At 38.5% G+C, this 13,858-nt stretch overlaps 1 long non-coding RNA gene across 1 annotated transcript in view; it reads right to left on the reverse strand.

The window, feature by feature from the left end:
- Positions 1–13,858, reverse strand: part of LOC131500946 (uncharacterized) — a 58,896-nt gene that overhangs the window by 41,356 nt on the left and 3,682 nt on the right. The window contains exon 2 of the long non-coding RNA XR_009256543.1: positions 13,001–13,106. This is a non-coding gene — a long non-coding RNA (uncharacterized LOC131500946). The remainder of the gene's footprint in view (positions 1–13,000; positions 13,107–13,858) is intronic.

Below are 13,858 nucleotides of genomic sequence, written 5' to 3' on the forward strand. Positions count from 1 at the left end.
CAACCCAAGTTTCTATCAACATATGGGCGGATAAACAGAATGTGGTAGAGAACTACAATGGGATATTTTTCAGTCTTAAAAATAAATGAAATTCTGATAAATGCTACAACATGGATGAACCTTGAAAACATTATGCTTAGTGAAATAAGCCAGACACAAAAGGATAAATATGTATGATTCTTCTTATATGAGGTACTTAGAATAGGCAAAATATAGAGAACAGAAATGTATAGCAGAGATTACTAGGGGTTAGAGGAGAGGGAATAGAGAGTTATTGTTGAATGGGTACAGAGTTTCTGTTTGGGATGATGGGAAAGTTCTGAAAATGGATAGTGATGATGGTTGTACAACATTGTGAATGTTCCTTTTAAAAATATTAAAAAAATTTTTTTTAATGTTTATTCATTTTTGAGAGACAGAGCATGAGCGGGGAAGGGGCAGAGAGAGGGAAACATGGAATCTGAAACAGGCTCCAGGCTCTGAGCTGTCAGCACAGAGCCCAACGTGGGGCTCGAACCCATGAACTGTGAGATCCCGACCTAAGCTGAAGTCGGACGCTCAACGGACTGAGCCAGCCAGGTGTCCCAATGTTCCTTTTTTTAAAATAAATTTTTTAACGTTTATTTATTTTTGGAGAGAGAGAGAGAGAGAGAGAGAGAGAGCGCGAGTGAGCACAAGTGGGGGAGGGACAGAGAGAAAGGAAGACACAGAATCTGAAGCGGGCTCCAGGCTCTGAGCTGTCAGCACAAAGCCTGACACAGGGCTCAAACTCACAAACCATGAGATCATGACCTGAGCCGAAGGTGGACACTCAACTGACTGAGCCACCCAGGCACCCTGTGACTATTCTTAATGTCACTGAATTGTACACTTAAAAATGATTAAAATGGTTAATTGCATGTTATGTATATTTTATCATGATAAAAAAAAGTAAAGCTTGTAAAAGGAAGACAGTGTGGTCATAGAAGTCTACTTGGCATTACCATATATTCACGGTTTTTAAGAGTAGTCAGCAGTTAATATTAGCATAGAATATCTCCTGAGTTTTAATTTACAAAATATAATAACATTGCATAAGGCGAAGGAAACAATCCTGTAGTCATGTGGGCTCAGTGGAGACGTCTAGGAAGGTACACTAGCAGGTTATTATGATGGGGGAAAGACTGGGATCGAAGAAATTGACTCTACTCACAGCTTTAAACTTTGTAGTTCATTGCTTGTTTCCCCAATCTGTAAAATGGGATAAGTAACAGCTGCTATCTCATTCAAACTGTTGGAGTAAATACAATACTGTTCATGTAGTACAGTCAACTTCCTGGAAGATGTTTTACACGATCTTCACATCTAGTGTCATTGTGTTGGGTAAATTGACAAAAAAAAAAATGTCTTGAGTGTTTTGCTTAAAACCGGAAAGCTATTCTCCCACTCCATACAGAGAGATATGGAGTGTTATGTTTGCGTGGTAGGGGTTTTATTGAACGACTCAGGATGGTGGATTTCACAGGCTTGTTCTAGTATTTAACATGTCTTTTATTAGTCAGTAAGAATCTCTTATTGTTTGGAAAGATGTTTGTATAGCCAGAAAACACTTCTTCAAAGTTCTAATGAGATGACAATATTCTGCATGTGCACGCAGAGAATGAGGGAGAGAGAGACTCCCAAGCAGGCTCTACACTCAGCGTGGAGCTTGACACAGGGCTCGATCTCAGGTGCCTGGGTGGCTCAGTTGGTTTAGCATCCGATTTTGGCTCAAGTCAAGATCTCGATCTTGTGGTTTGTGGGTTCGATCCCCTGCACGGGCTCTCTGCTGTCAGCACGGAGGCCACTTCAGATCCTCTCTCCCCCTCTCTCTGCCCTTCCCCTATTCGTTCTCTCTCTCTCTCTCTCTAAATAAATAGACTTAAAAAAAATTAAAGAATCAGATGCTTAACTCACTCAGCTACCCAGGTGCCCTGAGATGACAATATTCTTAAACTCATTGAGCCCATTTCTTCATCTGTAAAATGAAGATGTGCTCTGCACCTTGTCTACTTGACAGGCTTGTTTTGAGGATTTGATGAGGTCCTTCTATTCATTTATTCATTTGGTGAATATTCACCATGAGCTTATGAGCTATGCGGCATACTGAGAATATAATGCTCAGCAAGAGAGAGATGGTTCACACCTTCCCGAAGCCTCCTGTTAAGTGGGATAGCTAACGTATATATGAAGTATAAAGAACATTGCCTAGCACCTCAGTAGATGTCAATAAATATTAGTCTCCTAACTGTGATGGTTAATTTTATGTGTCACTTTGACCAGAGTATGGAGTACCCAGATATTTGGCTAAACAGGATTCCTGCTAAGTCTGTTAAGGTGTTTCCAGAAGAGATTAGCATTTGAATTAAACTGAGTGAAGCAGATGGCCCTCCCCACTGTGGGTGGCACCATCCAATCCCTTGGGGGCCTGAAAAGAACAAAAAGGCAGAGGAAGGGAGAATTCGCCCTCTGCCTGACTGCTAAACCTGAACATTGGTTTTCTCCTGCCCTTGGACTAGGACTTACATACACCCCTAGTTCTCAGACCTTCAGACTTGGACTAGAATTTATACCAATACTTTCCTTGGTTCGCAGGCCTTTAGACTCAGACTGGAACAATACCACTGGCCTTCCTGGGCCTCGCGCTTATAAATGGGGGATCACTGGGACTTCTCAGCCTCCAAAATTGCATGAATCAATTCCTTATAAATAAATCTCTTTCCATAGTGGGTCGTTTTTGGTAAGCAGAACCGGGTTATACATATACCTGGTCCCTTATTTAGTAGGGACATATTGCGTAGATTTATGGCAATCCTAGGCCATTGCTACTCATTCTGTAAAGATAGCAGTCATTCTTCTGTTCTAGAATATAGAACTTGAGTGAGAGAGAGCAAGTGATTCAAATGATCTTCCCTAGAGAGCAGGGAAATGCAATTTTATGCCCAGACCAGAGATGATTCAAAAGTTTACCAAAGTCCTGGGAACTTAAATTGTCGGCAGGGATAATATTGCTGTTCATCACTGTCTACTTATTTTCTATTTAAAGAGTTTTATCTCTCTAGTAGAGGGGGTTGGTTTAATAGAGTGTCAGAGGAAATGTTGAGTGAATGTATTGATTGAATATATGATGATAAATGGGGGCAACTTATCTCCTAATCTTCCTCCAGGTTTGCCTAGCTGAGGGTGAATAAAATTATTTTTAATATAGCCAAGAAGGTCTTTTCTCATTGCCTTGGGATTGTGGTATCATACATGTGCCGGAATGACTTCTTTTCCAGAAAAAAGTAAGAATTTGTAGATTGGCACCAGGTGGAAGATATTTTCACATATGCTTCTTTATGCCGGAATGTCAAGTTCCATCATTCAGCTAGGAACAATTAAGTTATGCTAGGATAATAGTTAAGGAAGGAAACAAAGAAATACACACACTGTTCACATATCAAATACGACCACAGTTTACAGAGAAGACGGTCATAATACCTCAAGGAGGAAAGCAAGGATCCTTATTACCAAAAGCAAGAAAAGGTTTCTGTGGCACTGCCATACATTGAATGCAAAACAGAAGCCACCTGAAGGGACAGGAGGCATGAGACTTCAACAAAGCAAATACATTTTATGTCAGATGGCATCCTCCCCGATGAAAGATTTCTGGAAAAAGTGATACAGAAGACAGCGTTCTTAGTATTGCGCACCACTCCCTTTTGCTTGCTTGAGGCAAATGCAATGCTGAAAAGGTTTTTACTCTGATGCTCTAACAAGAAGTACACTTCTGTCACATCCAGAGTGACTGATAATGCTCAGGCCTACCCATTACTCCATTCAAATAATAGGGTTTACTTGCTTTTAAGGTCACTTGCACTATAATGTTGTTATTGTCCTTCTGCTCTGCAGTCTTATTTTCACAGAGGATTGGGAGAAAAAGAGAGGGGCATTGGGCAGCACTCATTCATGGGCATAAAGCCACTGTCACTCTTTCCCTGCGGTTTTAAATGTTCTTGCCTGTGACAGACATCCATGGAACAGAGGGGTCAGTGGGAAGTGAGGCTTGGGTTTTTCCAGAGGGATCCAACAGCAACAACAACAGAAATTCACTCCTGGGGATTTTTTCCTTGAGTTAAAAACCGGGTGGAAATACTTCAAGAACATTTGTATCTCAAGAAAGCTGGTGGTGCTTGAAATAAAAACACCATAGATTACAGAGTGGTAGGAGAAGGTTTTTAAACCAGAATTTCACTAAATTTCTAATTTCAAATTCCATTAAATAGTCAGCCACACCTCAAAAGCGGTCATAAAAAAGTTCATTCAAATCTGAAAACAAAGAATCACTTCTTTCTAGAGGATGTAGTTTAATCTGTATTCTGTCCCGTCACTTTTATAGAAGGAAACACATGGCCTCAAACTTTGCTTTCTGGCTATGATAATTTCCTATTATAGGTTTGTCTTTAGTTAGTTTCCAAAAATCTCATATGCTTAAGGTTTTGGAGCCATGTAAATTTCTGTTCTATAGCCTCATTTTCACAGATTGGTAGAAAAAGAGAGATGAACTGGGTAGCCTGAAAAAAATAAAGGCTTTTAATGAATCTGAAATAGTTTGGGAAATTCTAAATTGACTATTGTTGTTGCTGTTGTTTTTGTTGAAACAACAAAATGAGGAAGCTTAAAATAGTTTGTTGTTTTCAAATAATTTTTTTGTTGCTGTTAAGTAAGCTCTATCACCAATGTGGGGCTCAAACACCTGACCCCGAGATCAAGAGTTTCATGCTCCACTGATTGAACCCGCCAGGTGCCCTGGGAAGCCTCAGATAGTTAATAAGGCACTGGACTCCTGGGTTCTAACACTGTGTAGCTGTGTGACATTAGGCAAGGCACCATACTTCTCTGGACCTCTATTTATTTGTAAAATGGTATCTTCGGCTACAGCATCTCCAACTATATAAATGTGTGATATATATGTTATATATATGTGTATATGTTATATATATGTTATATATATCACACATTTATATATGATATATATAAATATATCATATATAAATATATATATATGTATGATATATATAATTTTGTATAATTGAATAGGAGAACTATGTTTGTCTGTAAATATACGTATCTCCTGAAGCAAGGGTACATAGCAATCAATGTAGGCTCTGGAGCAATGTCCTGCTTGCCTCCTGGGCTGATTCTGCCTTCTTTGTTTAATTTTAATTTTTGAATTCTAGGGTCCAATCAATGATTATCTGTTGCATTCACTTGCCCTATCTCTTGACCCTCCCTTGTTCTATAATTTCCCAACCTTTTTTGGTTTGTTTCATGATACTGACATTTTTGAAGCGTTCAGGCCAGTTGTTTTGCAGAATGTCCCTCCTTTTAGATGTCTCACTGTGTCAGGCTTAAACATTTTCGGAAGGCATATTATATACATATTGTTGTATCCTCAGTGTATCACATCAGAGGCATGTGATGTCATAACTGGTGATGCAGTGTTTGATCATTTGCTTAAGGCAGCAGTTACCAAATGTCTGCAGTGTGAAAATTCCCCTTCCCCATAAAGTCTCGTGAGAGTGACACTGAGACTGTATGAATATCCTGTTTCCCAAAGGTTTTGGCACCCATCACCAATGGTGGCTGTAAAATGACTGTGTTTTGACAGTCCTCTATAAAGGTGAATTGGGATAACTCACAGAACTCTGGCAGAATGGAGGAAAGAATTAGTCAGTGTGGACTTGGCCACAGATAAATCCTGGCATGTGTGTTTGTATTTGTGTGCAGTGAAGGTAGAGGTACAGAAACTGACATGCTGTTAGAATTTTAAGCACTATTGGGGCACCTGGGTGGTTCAGTTGGTTAAGCGTCCAACTTTGGCTCAGGTCACAGTCTCGCAGTTGGTGAATTGCAGCCCCACATCGGGCTTTGGGCTGTCAGTGCAGAGCCTGCTTCGGATCCTCTGTCCCCATCTCTCTCTGCCCCTCCCTCAGCGGTTCTCTCTATTTCTCTCAAAATAAATACACTTCAAAAAATTATAAATTAAAAAAAAATTTTTTTAAATGTTTATTTATTTATGAGAGGGAGAGACACACAGAGCACGAGCAGAGGAGGTGCAGAGAGAGAGGGAGACACAGAATCCGAAGCAGGTTCCAGGCTCTGAGCTGTCAGCACAGAGCCCAATGTGGGGCTTGAACTCACAAGAACCATGAGATCATGACCTAGGCCAAAGTCGGATGCTTAACCAACTGAGCCATCCAGGTGCCCCTAAAACATTTTTTAAAGCAGTATTAAGTGAAGACTAACGTTGGAGTCCCTAACATGGGGAATACAAGAAAAGTAAACTTTTATCAGGTGTTGAGTGGAACAAACACACTCTACTGTTTCTGTCTTTACAATTTTTCCATAGTATGAGACAAGACCTTAAAGCTTGAGAAGAATGGCACATATAATACAAATAATATATAAAATCTTTCTTTTATTTTAAATGTTTATTTATTTTGAGAGAGACAGTGGGGGAAGGGTAGAGTGGGGGGGGGGGGGGAGAGAGAATCCCTAGCAGGCTCCACACTGTCAGCACAGAGCCTGATGTGGGGCTTAAATTCACAAACTGTGAGATCATGACCTGAACCAAAATCAAGAGTTGGATGCTTAACTGACTTAAGCCACTCAAGTGCTCCTCCTTCTTACTTTTTATGGTGAGTTACCTCTTCCTTCTTTTTTTTCCCCACCTTATTTTGGTCCCATTATATATTTGGTTATAATATCACCTTATTTCTGTTACGTGAGATTAAGTTATTATTAATAAGAAATGCAATTAGGGGCACCTGGGTGGCTTAGTCAGTTAAGTGTCTGCCTTCAGCTCAGGTCATGATCTCACAGTTGGTGGGTTCAAGTCCAGTGTCCGGCTCTCTGCTCTCAGCACAGAGCCCTCTTGAGATCTTCTGTCTTCCTCTCTCTCTGTCCCTCTCCCAATTGTGCGTGCTCTCTCTCTCTCTCTCTCTCTCTCTCAAAAAAAAAAAATAAACATTAACAAAATTTTAAAAATGTAATTAGAAATTAATAACATAGAAGCAAAAGTTGGCAATAGATTTCACAGGTCAGGAAGCGCTTGATTCCATGTGATCAAACCAAACTAACAAAGAATCTGAGCATGTCTCTGTTTTTATCATGAAGAAATGTACCACAATGTGTTTCTATTTGTTTTCTTCATGTTTCTCTGATTCGTGGCACTTATTTTCAACAAAAGCAGAATTCTATACTAATGTGTAAGACCAGTTATTAATGGCAGAGAGAACAAAACAAATATTGCAATAAAGAGAAAACATTCTGCATTGAGGAGCAAAAATAAATAATAATGGCAATAACCATGATGATGATCAAGAATGTTAATGAGCTTTGATAAAAGATCCTGGAAAGCAAGGTATTCTAATAAGAGTACAATACTGGAACAGAGAGCATGGAAGGTGAGTTGTGCAGGAAATTACATCTGAAGTGGCAAGACCAGTCTGGCGTAGGAAATGAAGAAGTAAGACCATGGAACAATACATCCCATGTATTCAAGCAATAGACGTAACGAAGTCTGAGCAAAGATTTTTTTGCTCTGCAGAATTATACTAACATATGTCTTCTTTCTTATCTTTGTGTTTCTCTAATTTATCAGATGATTCGAACTCAAAGCAGGCAGAACAATGTTTTACTATGATGTCAGTGTTTTAGGAAAAAGAGCCAGAAATCTGAAAAGTAAGCTTTTTGCAAATACAAAGATGTCATTGTTGCTGCTGTTGGGCTTCTAGAATAACTGTATGATTGTTAATTATGAAAATAGATAATAATAGTGGATACAATTTGTCTTTGAATAGGAGTGCTATGCCACTAAAACATGCACAATAGAGATTATAGGAACAATCAACAAAGTGCAGGATATTAGAAAGACTTACTTTTAAGCTGCAATATAGCTAAAATATACTGTTAAGAACCCCAAAATATCTCATGAATGAATATTAAAATAGTCATATTTTATTGGCTTTGTATAAAACTACCTACAAGTGGGAGAACCTTTTCAAGCCCTTTTTAAAAAATACTTTTGCAATTTGCTGGAGCAGTGATTTCCTTTCTTTTTTTCTTTGAGCTACAGTGGCTAATCTGATTTTGGTGTTTCAGTAATTATGCCAATTAATGTGTGCTGAGAGTAATTTCATTTGTTGAAATGGATACCAGGTGAATATGTAATTAGTAGAAGGTTGTCTCTTTAAGATTTTGTGTGCAATTTTACATTAGCCACGATAGGGAAGAGTAGAGTCTCAAATATAAATAATTTCTAGTTAGTGATCAAAACGATATACAGTTTATATCCTGACAACTGAAATTAAATTCTGATTTCTTCCCACCTCCTCCTACCAATCAAAGACACATTGTAGGGTGAACAACTGTCCCAGTTCATGGAAAATGGTCCAAGTTTTGGCACTGAATGTCCTCTATCTTGAGAAACCCTTTGATTCTGGGGGAGCCAGGTCAGTCACCTCATATCCACTTCTTATTTGAAAAGAGATATGATACTCACAAAGTTTTATTTATAATAAAATTTAACAAATAGAAAAGCAATTTAAAAAGAAATTTCCATCTATATTACTACTAAAATAAAGCAACAGTATATGTTGTTGTGTTCCTTCTAAACTTTATACAGACTATATAACAGTTCTAAAAACAATTGTTGTCACAAGGTGTGTGCAATTCTGTTATTAGTTAATAAAATCGATATCCTTACAATATGTATTTTAATAAATTCTTAAAATTCCATGTTATAAAGTACTTAAATATAGGACATTTCATTTGTTTCATTGCAGGACATTTGTTGTTTTTATTTTTTTCTCCCCTATTATAAATGATAATGCTGTAAATATCTTTGTGTATGTAATATTCATTTTTTAAATTAAAGAAATAAAATCTATGGTACAATTATATTGACAACATATACACAGTTTAAAATATCAATATTTTCTTCTAATAACTAGTTTCTTATCAATTACCCTGCTACTTAAGTAACTGTTTCATGAAAAATCCTGGTAATATGAGCCCATCCTAGAAACTGGGTGACATTCTTTATTTGAATAGTTGAAACAGTATGTTTATTTGTTTGTTCTAAATATCAAGAAATTTTTATCATACACGAAGATTTTCCTTTTTTTAGGATCTTTCAAAAGGAAAAAGGCACTTGAAAAAAAATGAGATCACTGATAATCATACTTCATAGGAAACTCTCCTGTGTTCCAAAATTGAGAGAGGCACTGAGAAGTTCAGAAATGCTACCAACTCATTTTTAAACACAGATGCTTGGTAGCAGTCCATTTTAATACTAAGTATGGCCAAATCAACTGTCCTTTGAGGCTTAATTTTAGGATTTCTGAAGTAGATACATGAAAATCCAAAAATTCAACTCTTCATCTGTACTGCAAGACACAACAGCCCAAGACTACAAAATCTAAACTCAAATATGGGAAGGATAAATCATCAAACCACTTAAATTTATTGATTACCTGCTACCTCCTACCCAGTCCCTATCCTATAGAGTTTACCAAGTGACAAGAAAAAGTCACAGGATGTGTATATAATAACAAAATAATAAAAGAGTAAGTTCTATAACAGTGTTGTAAGAAAAGGAGGTCCTGTCTCCTTGTGCACCTGTGTTATTTACAATGACAAAAAAACTACAAGCCACTTGTAACATCATTCTAGACATGTCTCTCAGGCAAGAGAAACAAAAGCAAAAATAAACTATTGGGACCGCATCAAAATTAAAAGCTTATGCACAGCAAAAAAAAAAAAAAACAAAAAACAACAACCAACAAAACTAAAAGACAACCTCCTGAAGGGAGAAGATATTTGCAAATGACATATCCGATTAAAGGGTTAGTATCCAAAATGTATAAAGAACTTCCACAACTCAACACCCAAAAAACAAATAATCCAATTAAAAAAATGGTCAGAAGATATAAACAGACATTTCTTCAAAAACATCCAGATGGCCCACAGATACATGAAAAGATGTTCAACATCACTCATCATCAGGGAAATGCAAATCAAAACAACAATGAGATATTACCTCATACCTGTCAGAATGGCTAAAATCAAAAGCTCGAGGAACAACGGGTATTGGCAAGGAAGTAGAGAAAAAGGAACCCTTGTGCACTGTTGGTGGGAACAAAACTGGTGCAGCTACCGTGGAAGACAAAATGGAAGACAAAGATTTAAAAACAGAACTACCCGGGGCGCCTGGGTGGCTCAGTCGGTTAAGCGGCCGACTTCGGCTCAGGTCACGATCTCGCGGTCCGTGAGTTCGAGCCCCGCGTCGGGCTCTGGGCTGACGGCTCGGAGCCTGGAGCCTGTTTCCGATTCTGTGTCTCCCTCTCTCTGACCCTCCCCTGTTCATGCTCTGTCTCTCCCTGTCTCAAAAAGAAATAAAATGTTAAAAAAAAATTTAAAAACAGAACTACCCTATGATCTAGTTATTGCACTACTGGGTATTTACTCAAAGAATTCAAAAACACGAATTCAAAGAGGTATAAGCACCCCTATGTTTACTGCAGCATTATTTACAAGAACCAACTTAGGGGAGCAGCCCAGGTGTCCACTGATAGAGGAATGGAAAAAGAAGATGTGGAATATTAGTCAGCCATTAAAAAGAATGAAATCTTGCCATTTTTAGTGACCTGGATGGATCTAGAGTATATAACTCTAAGTGAAATAAGTCAGTCAGAGAAAAAGACAGATATCATATGATTTCCTCATATGTGGAATTTAAGAAACAAAACAACCAAAGGAGAAAAAAAGAGACAAAACAGAAAACAGACTGTTAAATATTTTATTTTATTTTTTAGAGAGAGAGAAAGAGACAGAGTATGAGCGGGGGGAGGGGCAGAGAGAGAGGGAGACACAGAATCCGAAACAGGCTCTAGGCTCTGAGCTGTCAGCACAGAGCCTGACATGGGGCTCAGGCCCAGGAACCATGAGATAATGACCCGAGTCAAAGTCAGACACTTAAACAACTGAGCCAACCCAGGTGCCCCTCTTTTTTTTTGTTGTTTATTTATTTATTTTTGTGAGAGAGAGAGACAGACAGACAGACAGACAGACAGAGAGACAGAGAGAACACAAGTAGGGAAAAGGCAGAGATAGACATACACACACAGAATCAAAAGCAGGCTCCAAGCTCTGAGCTGTCAGCACAGAGCCTGATGTGGGGCTCGAAGTCAGGAACTATGAGATCATAACCTGAGCTGAAGTCAGATGCTTAGCCGACTGAGCCACCCAGGCACCCTGGAAATGTTCTATTTCTTAAGCTACTGAGAGAGTGCATGATTGTTCACTATATTAATCTGAAATCTATAATAATATTTAAGATATACAGAAATTAAAATACCATGTAAGTAGAGAAGAGACTGTTAATTCTGAATGGAAGTAGTGATTGGAGTAAGTTCTTTGGATGAGTTGGTTTTGATGGATAAATGGCTCTTGATGGGTAAGGAGATATTCAGTGAGTTCGGATGGCAGGAAAGAGATTCTGGGCTGATGCACTAGCATGGGCAATGGCATGCAAGTCTTCTAGGCAAGAGCTTAGCTTAGGATACGTAGAAATATGCTGTAGGAAAGGAGGTTGATGACATAACTGGGACCAGACCACAAAAGGCCTTGAACACAGAAAAGTAAAATAACTGTTATGTTCTATTTTATTACTTGTATTTTTTTTTAAGTTTTATTTAAGTGATCTCTACACCCACAGGGCTCGAACTCATGACCCTGAGATCAAGAGTTACACACTCATCTGACTGAGCCAGCCAGATACCCCGATAATTATTATGTTTTATAAATAGAAGGTTGCAATTAGGTCTGGGCTATAATTTATTATATTCTTCATGCAATTCCAAAGGATTGATAATTTTTCAACCAAGATGTTCTCTATTCTGAATCTGGTCATTTTAGATCTTCATTGTTCTTCAAATAAAAATGAAAACAGGGTGCCTAGGTGGCTCAGTCGTTAGAGCATCTGACTCTTGATCTCAGGGTCGTGAGTTCAAGCCCCATGACTTGGGTGTGGAGCCTACTTAAAAAAAGGGAAAACACAGGGTGCCTGGGTGGCTCAGTTGGGTAAGCTCAGGTCATGATCTCACAGTTCATGAGTTCAAGTCCTGCCTTGGGCTCTGCTCTGATGGCACGAGACTGTTTGGGATTCTGTCTCTCCTTCTCTCTGCCCCTCACTTGCTCGTGCCCTCTCTTTTTCTCTCTCAAAATAAATAAGTAAACTTAAAAAAAATGAAAACAAAAAAATCACAATTCATCACAAGTCATCTACCAAATCCAATATAGAAATTGTTCCTCAGGGTTATGATTTGTAATAAATACAGACATCTTCCATTAGTACCTTTAAAAAGTCATTTAGGGGCGCCTTGGTGGCTCAGTTGGTTAAGCGTCTGACTCTTGATTTTGGCTCAGGTCATGATCCTATGGTTTGTGAGTTCGAGCCTCATGTCAGGCTTGGGGCTGACTGTGCAGAGCCTGCTTGGGATTCTCTCTCTCTCTGTTTCTCTCTCTGCCCCTCCCCTGCTTATGCACTCTCTCTCTCAAAATAAATAAGTAAACATTGAAAAAATTTTTTACATTCATTTAAAGTTTTTTCTTGTGATTATCCATCAATTTCCCCATCTGACCACATCAAGTAGAGCCATTGCCCTGAAAAGGGACAGGAAGACTGGTTAATTTTGTGAAAATCTAACGTTCATTAAAATTTGTCAGAACTAGGGCACCTGGGTGGCTTAGTCGGTTGAGGGTCTGACTTTGGCTGAGGTCATGATCTCATGGTTTGTGAGTTCAAGCCCCACATTGGGCTCACTGCTGTCAGCCTGTCAGTGCAGAGCCTGCTTTGGATGCTCTCTCTCTCTCTGCCACTCCCCCTCTTGAGCTCTCCCCAAAATAAATAAATGTTAAAAAAAGTTGTCAGAACTACCTTTTCATAAGATCATCATTTGGTTACCAGCAGATATCTTTCATTGGCTTCACACGGCAATGTCTGAAGACTATGGGTTGATCGATGTGTCATTCATCACGGGCACCTGTAGAGAGGACCAATGTTTACTGTACAATATTATGGAAAGCAGCACAACATTCAGCAAGTTGAACCACACATTTCATCCCCTCACTGTTTTTGAACATTAAAACTGCAGTTTGAAAAACAACTTCCAATGCAGAAAAAAAATTAAAACAGCAGGTGATAATTAGGGCAAACTTACAACAATGTTCTCGCTGATGGGCTGTCAGTTAATGCAAGCTATCACTTCTCCCCAGGAATACTTATTACTAAAAACAACTTATGAGGGTTAAAGAAGGGATAGTAACTGTGTTATTCTCCTTGTTTGCTCATTTGGAAATGGCATAAAGATAGATCCATTAACCAGCTCTGTACCTTGTCTCAGGGCAGATTCACATGCAAAATAACTGAAAGTTATAAACGACCAAAACATAAACCTTAAGCTGCCTTGAGTTAAAAATCAATCTTCCTAATAAATTCAAATATTATATACTAGTATGTAATATCAAGAAGGATGTATTCATAATTGCCGTGTTGGCAGAGTGCAAAGTGCAAGACATCAGAGGGATATAAAAATTTAGTAATTTAGAAAATCCGGTACCAAAAATATCTCTCGCTGCATGGAATGCTCAGAGTTTAGTTCAGTCATCAAGCTAGAATAGTATTCTCTGACTAGTCAAGGTTGAATGTTCAAGATATAGTTTGAGTATTAATCATTGTTTCAAATAAAAGATTGCACAACTGGAGAGGCTCTCGTGCGTTAAGTATTTTATTCCG

This window comes from Neofelis nebulosa, chromosome 18 (assembly GCF_028018385.1).
Source record: "Neofelis nebulosa isolate mNeoNeb1 chromosome 18, mNeoNeb1.pri, whole genome shotgun sequence".
Classification (NCBI taxonomy): domain Eukaryota; kingdom Metazoa; phylum Chordata; class Mammalia; order Carnivora; family Felidae; genus Neofelis; species Neofelis nebulosa.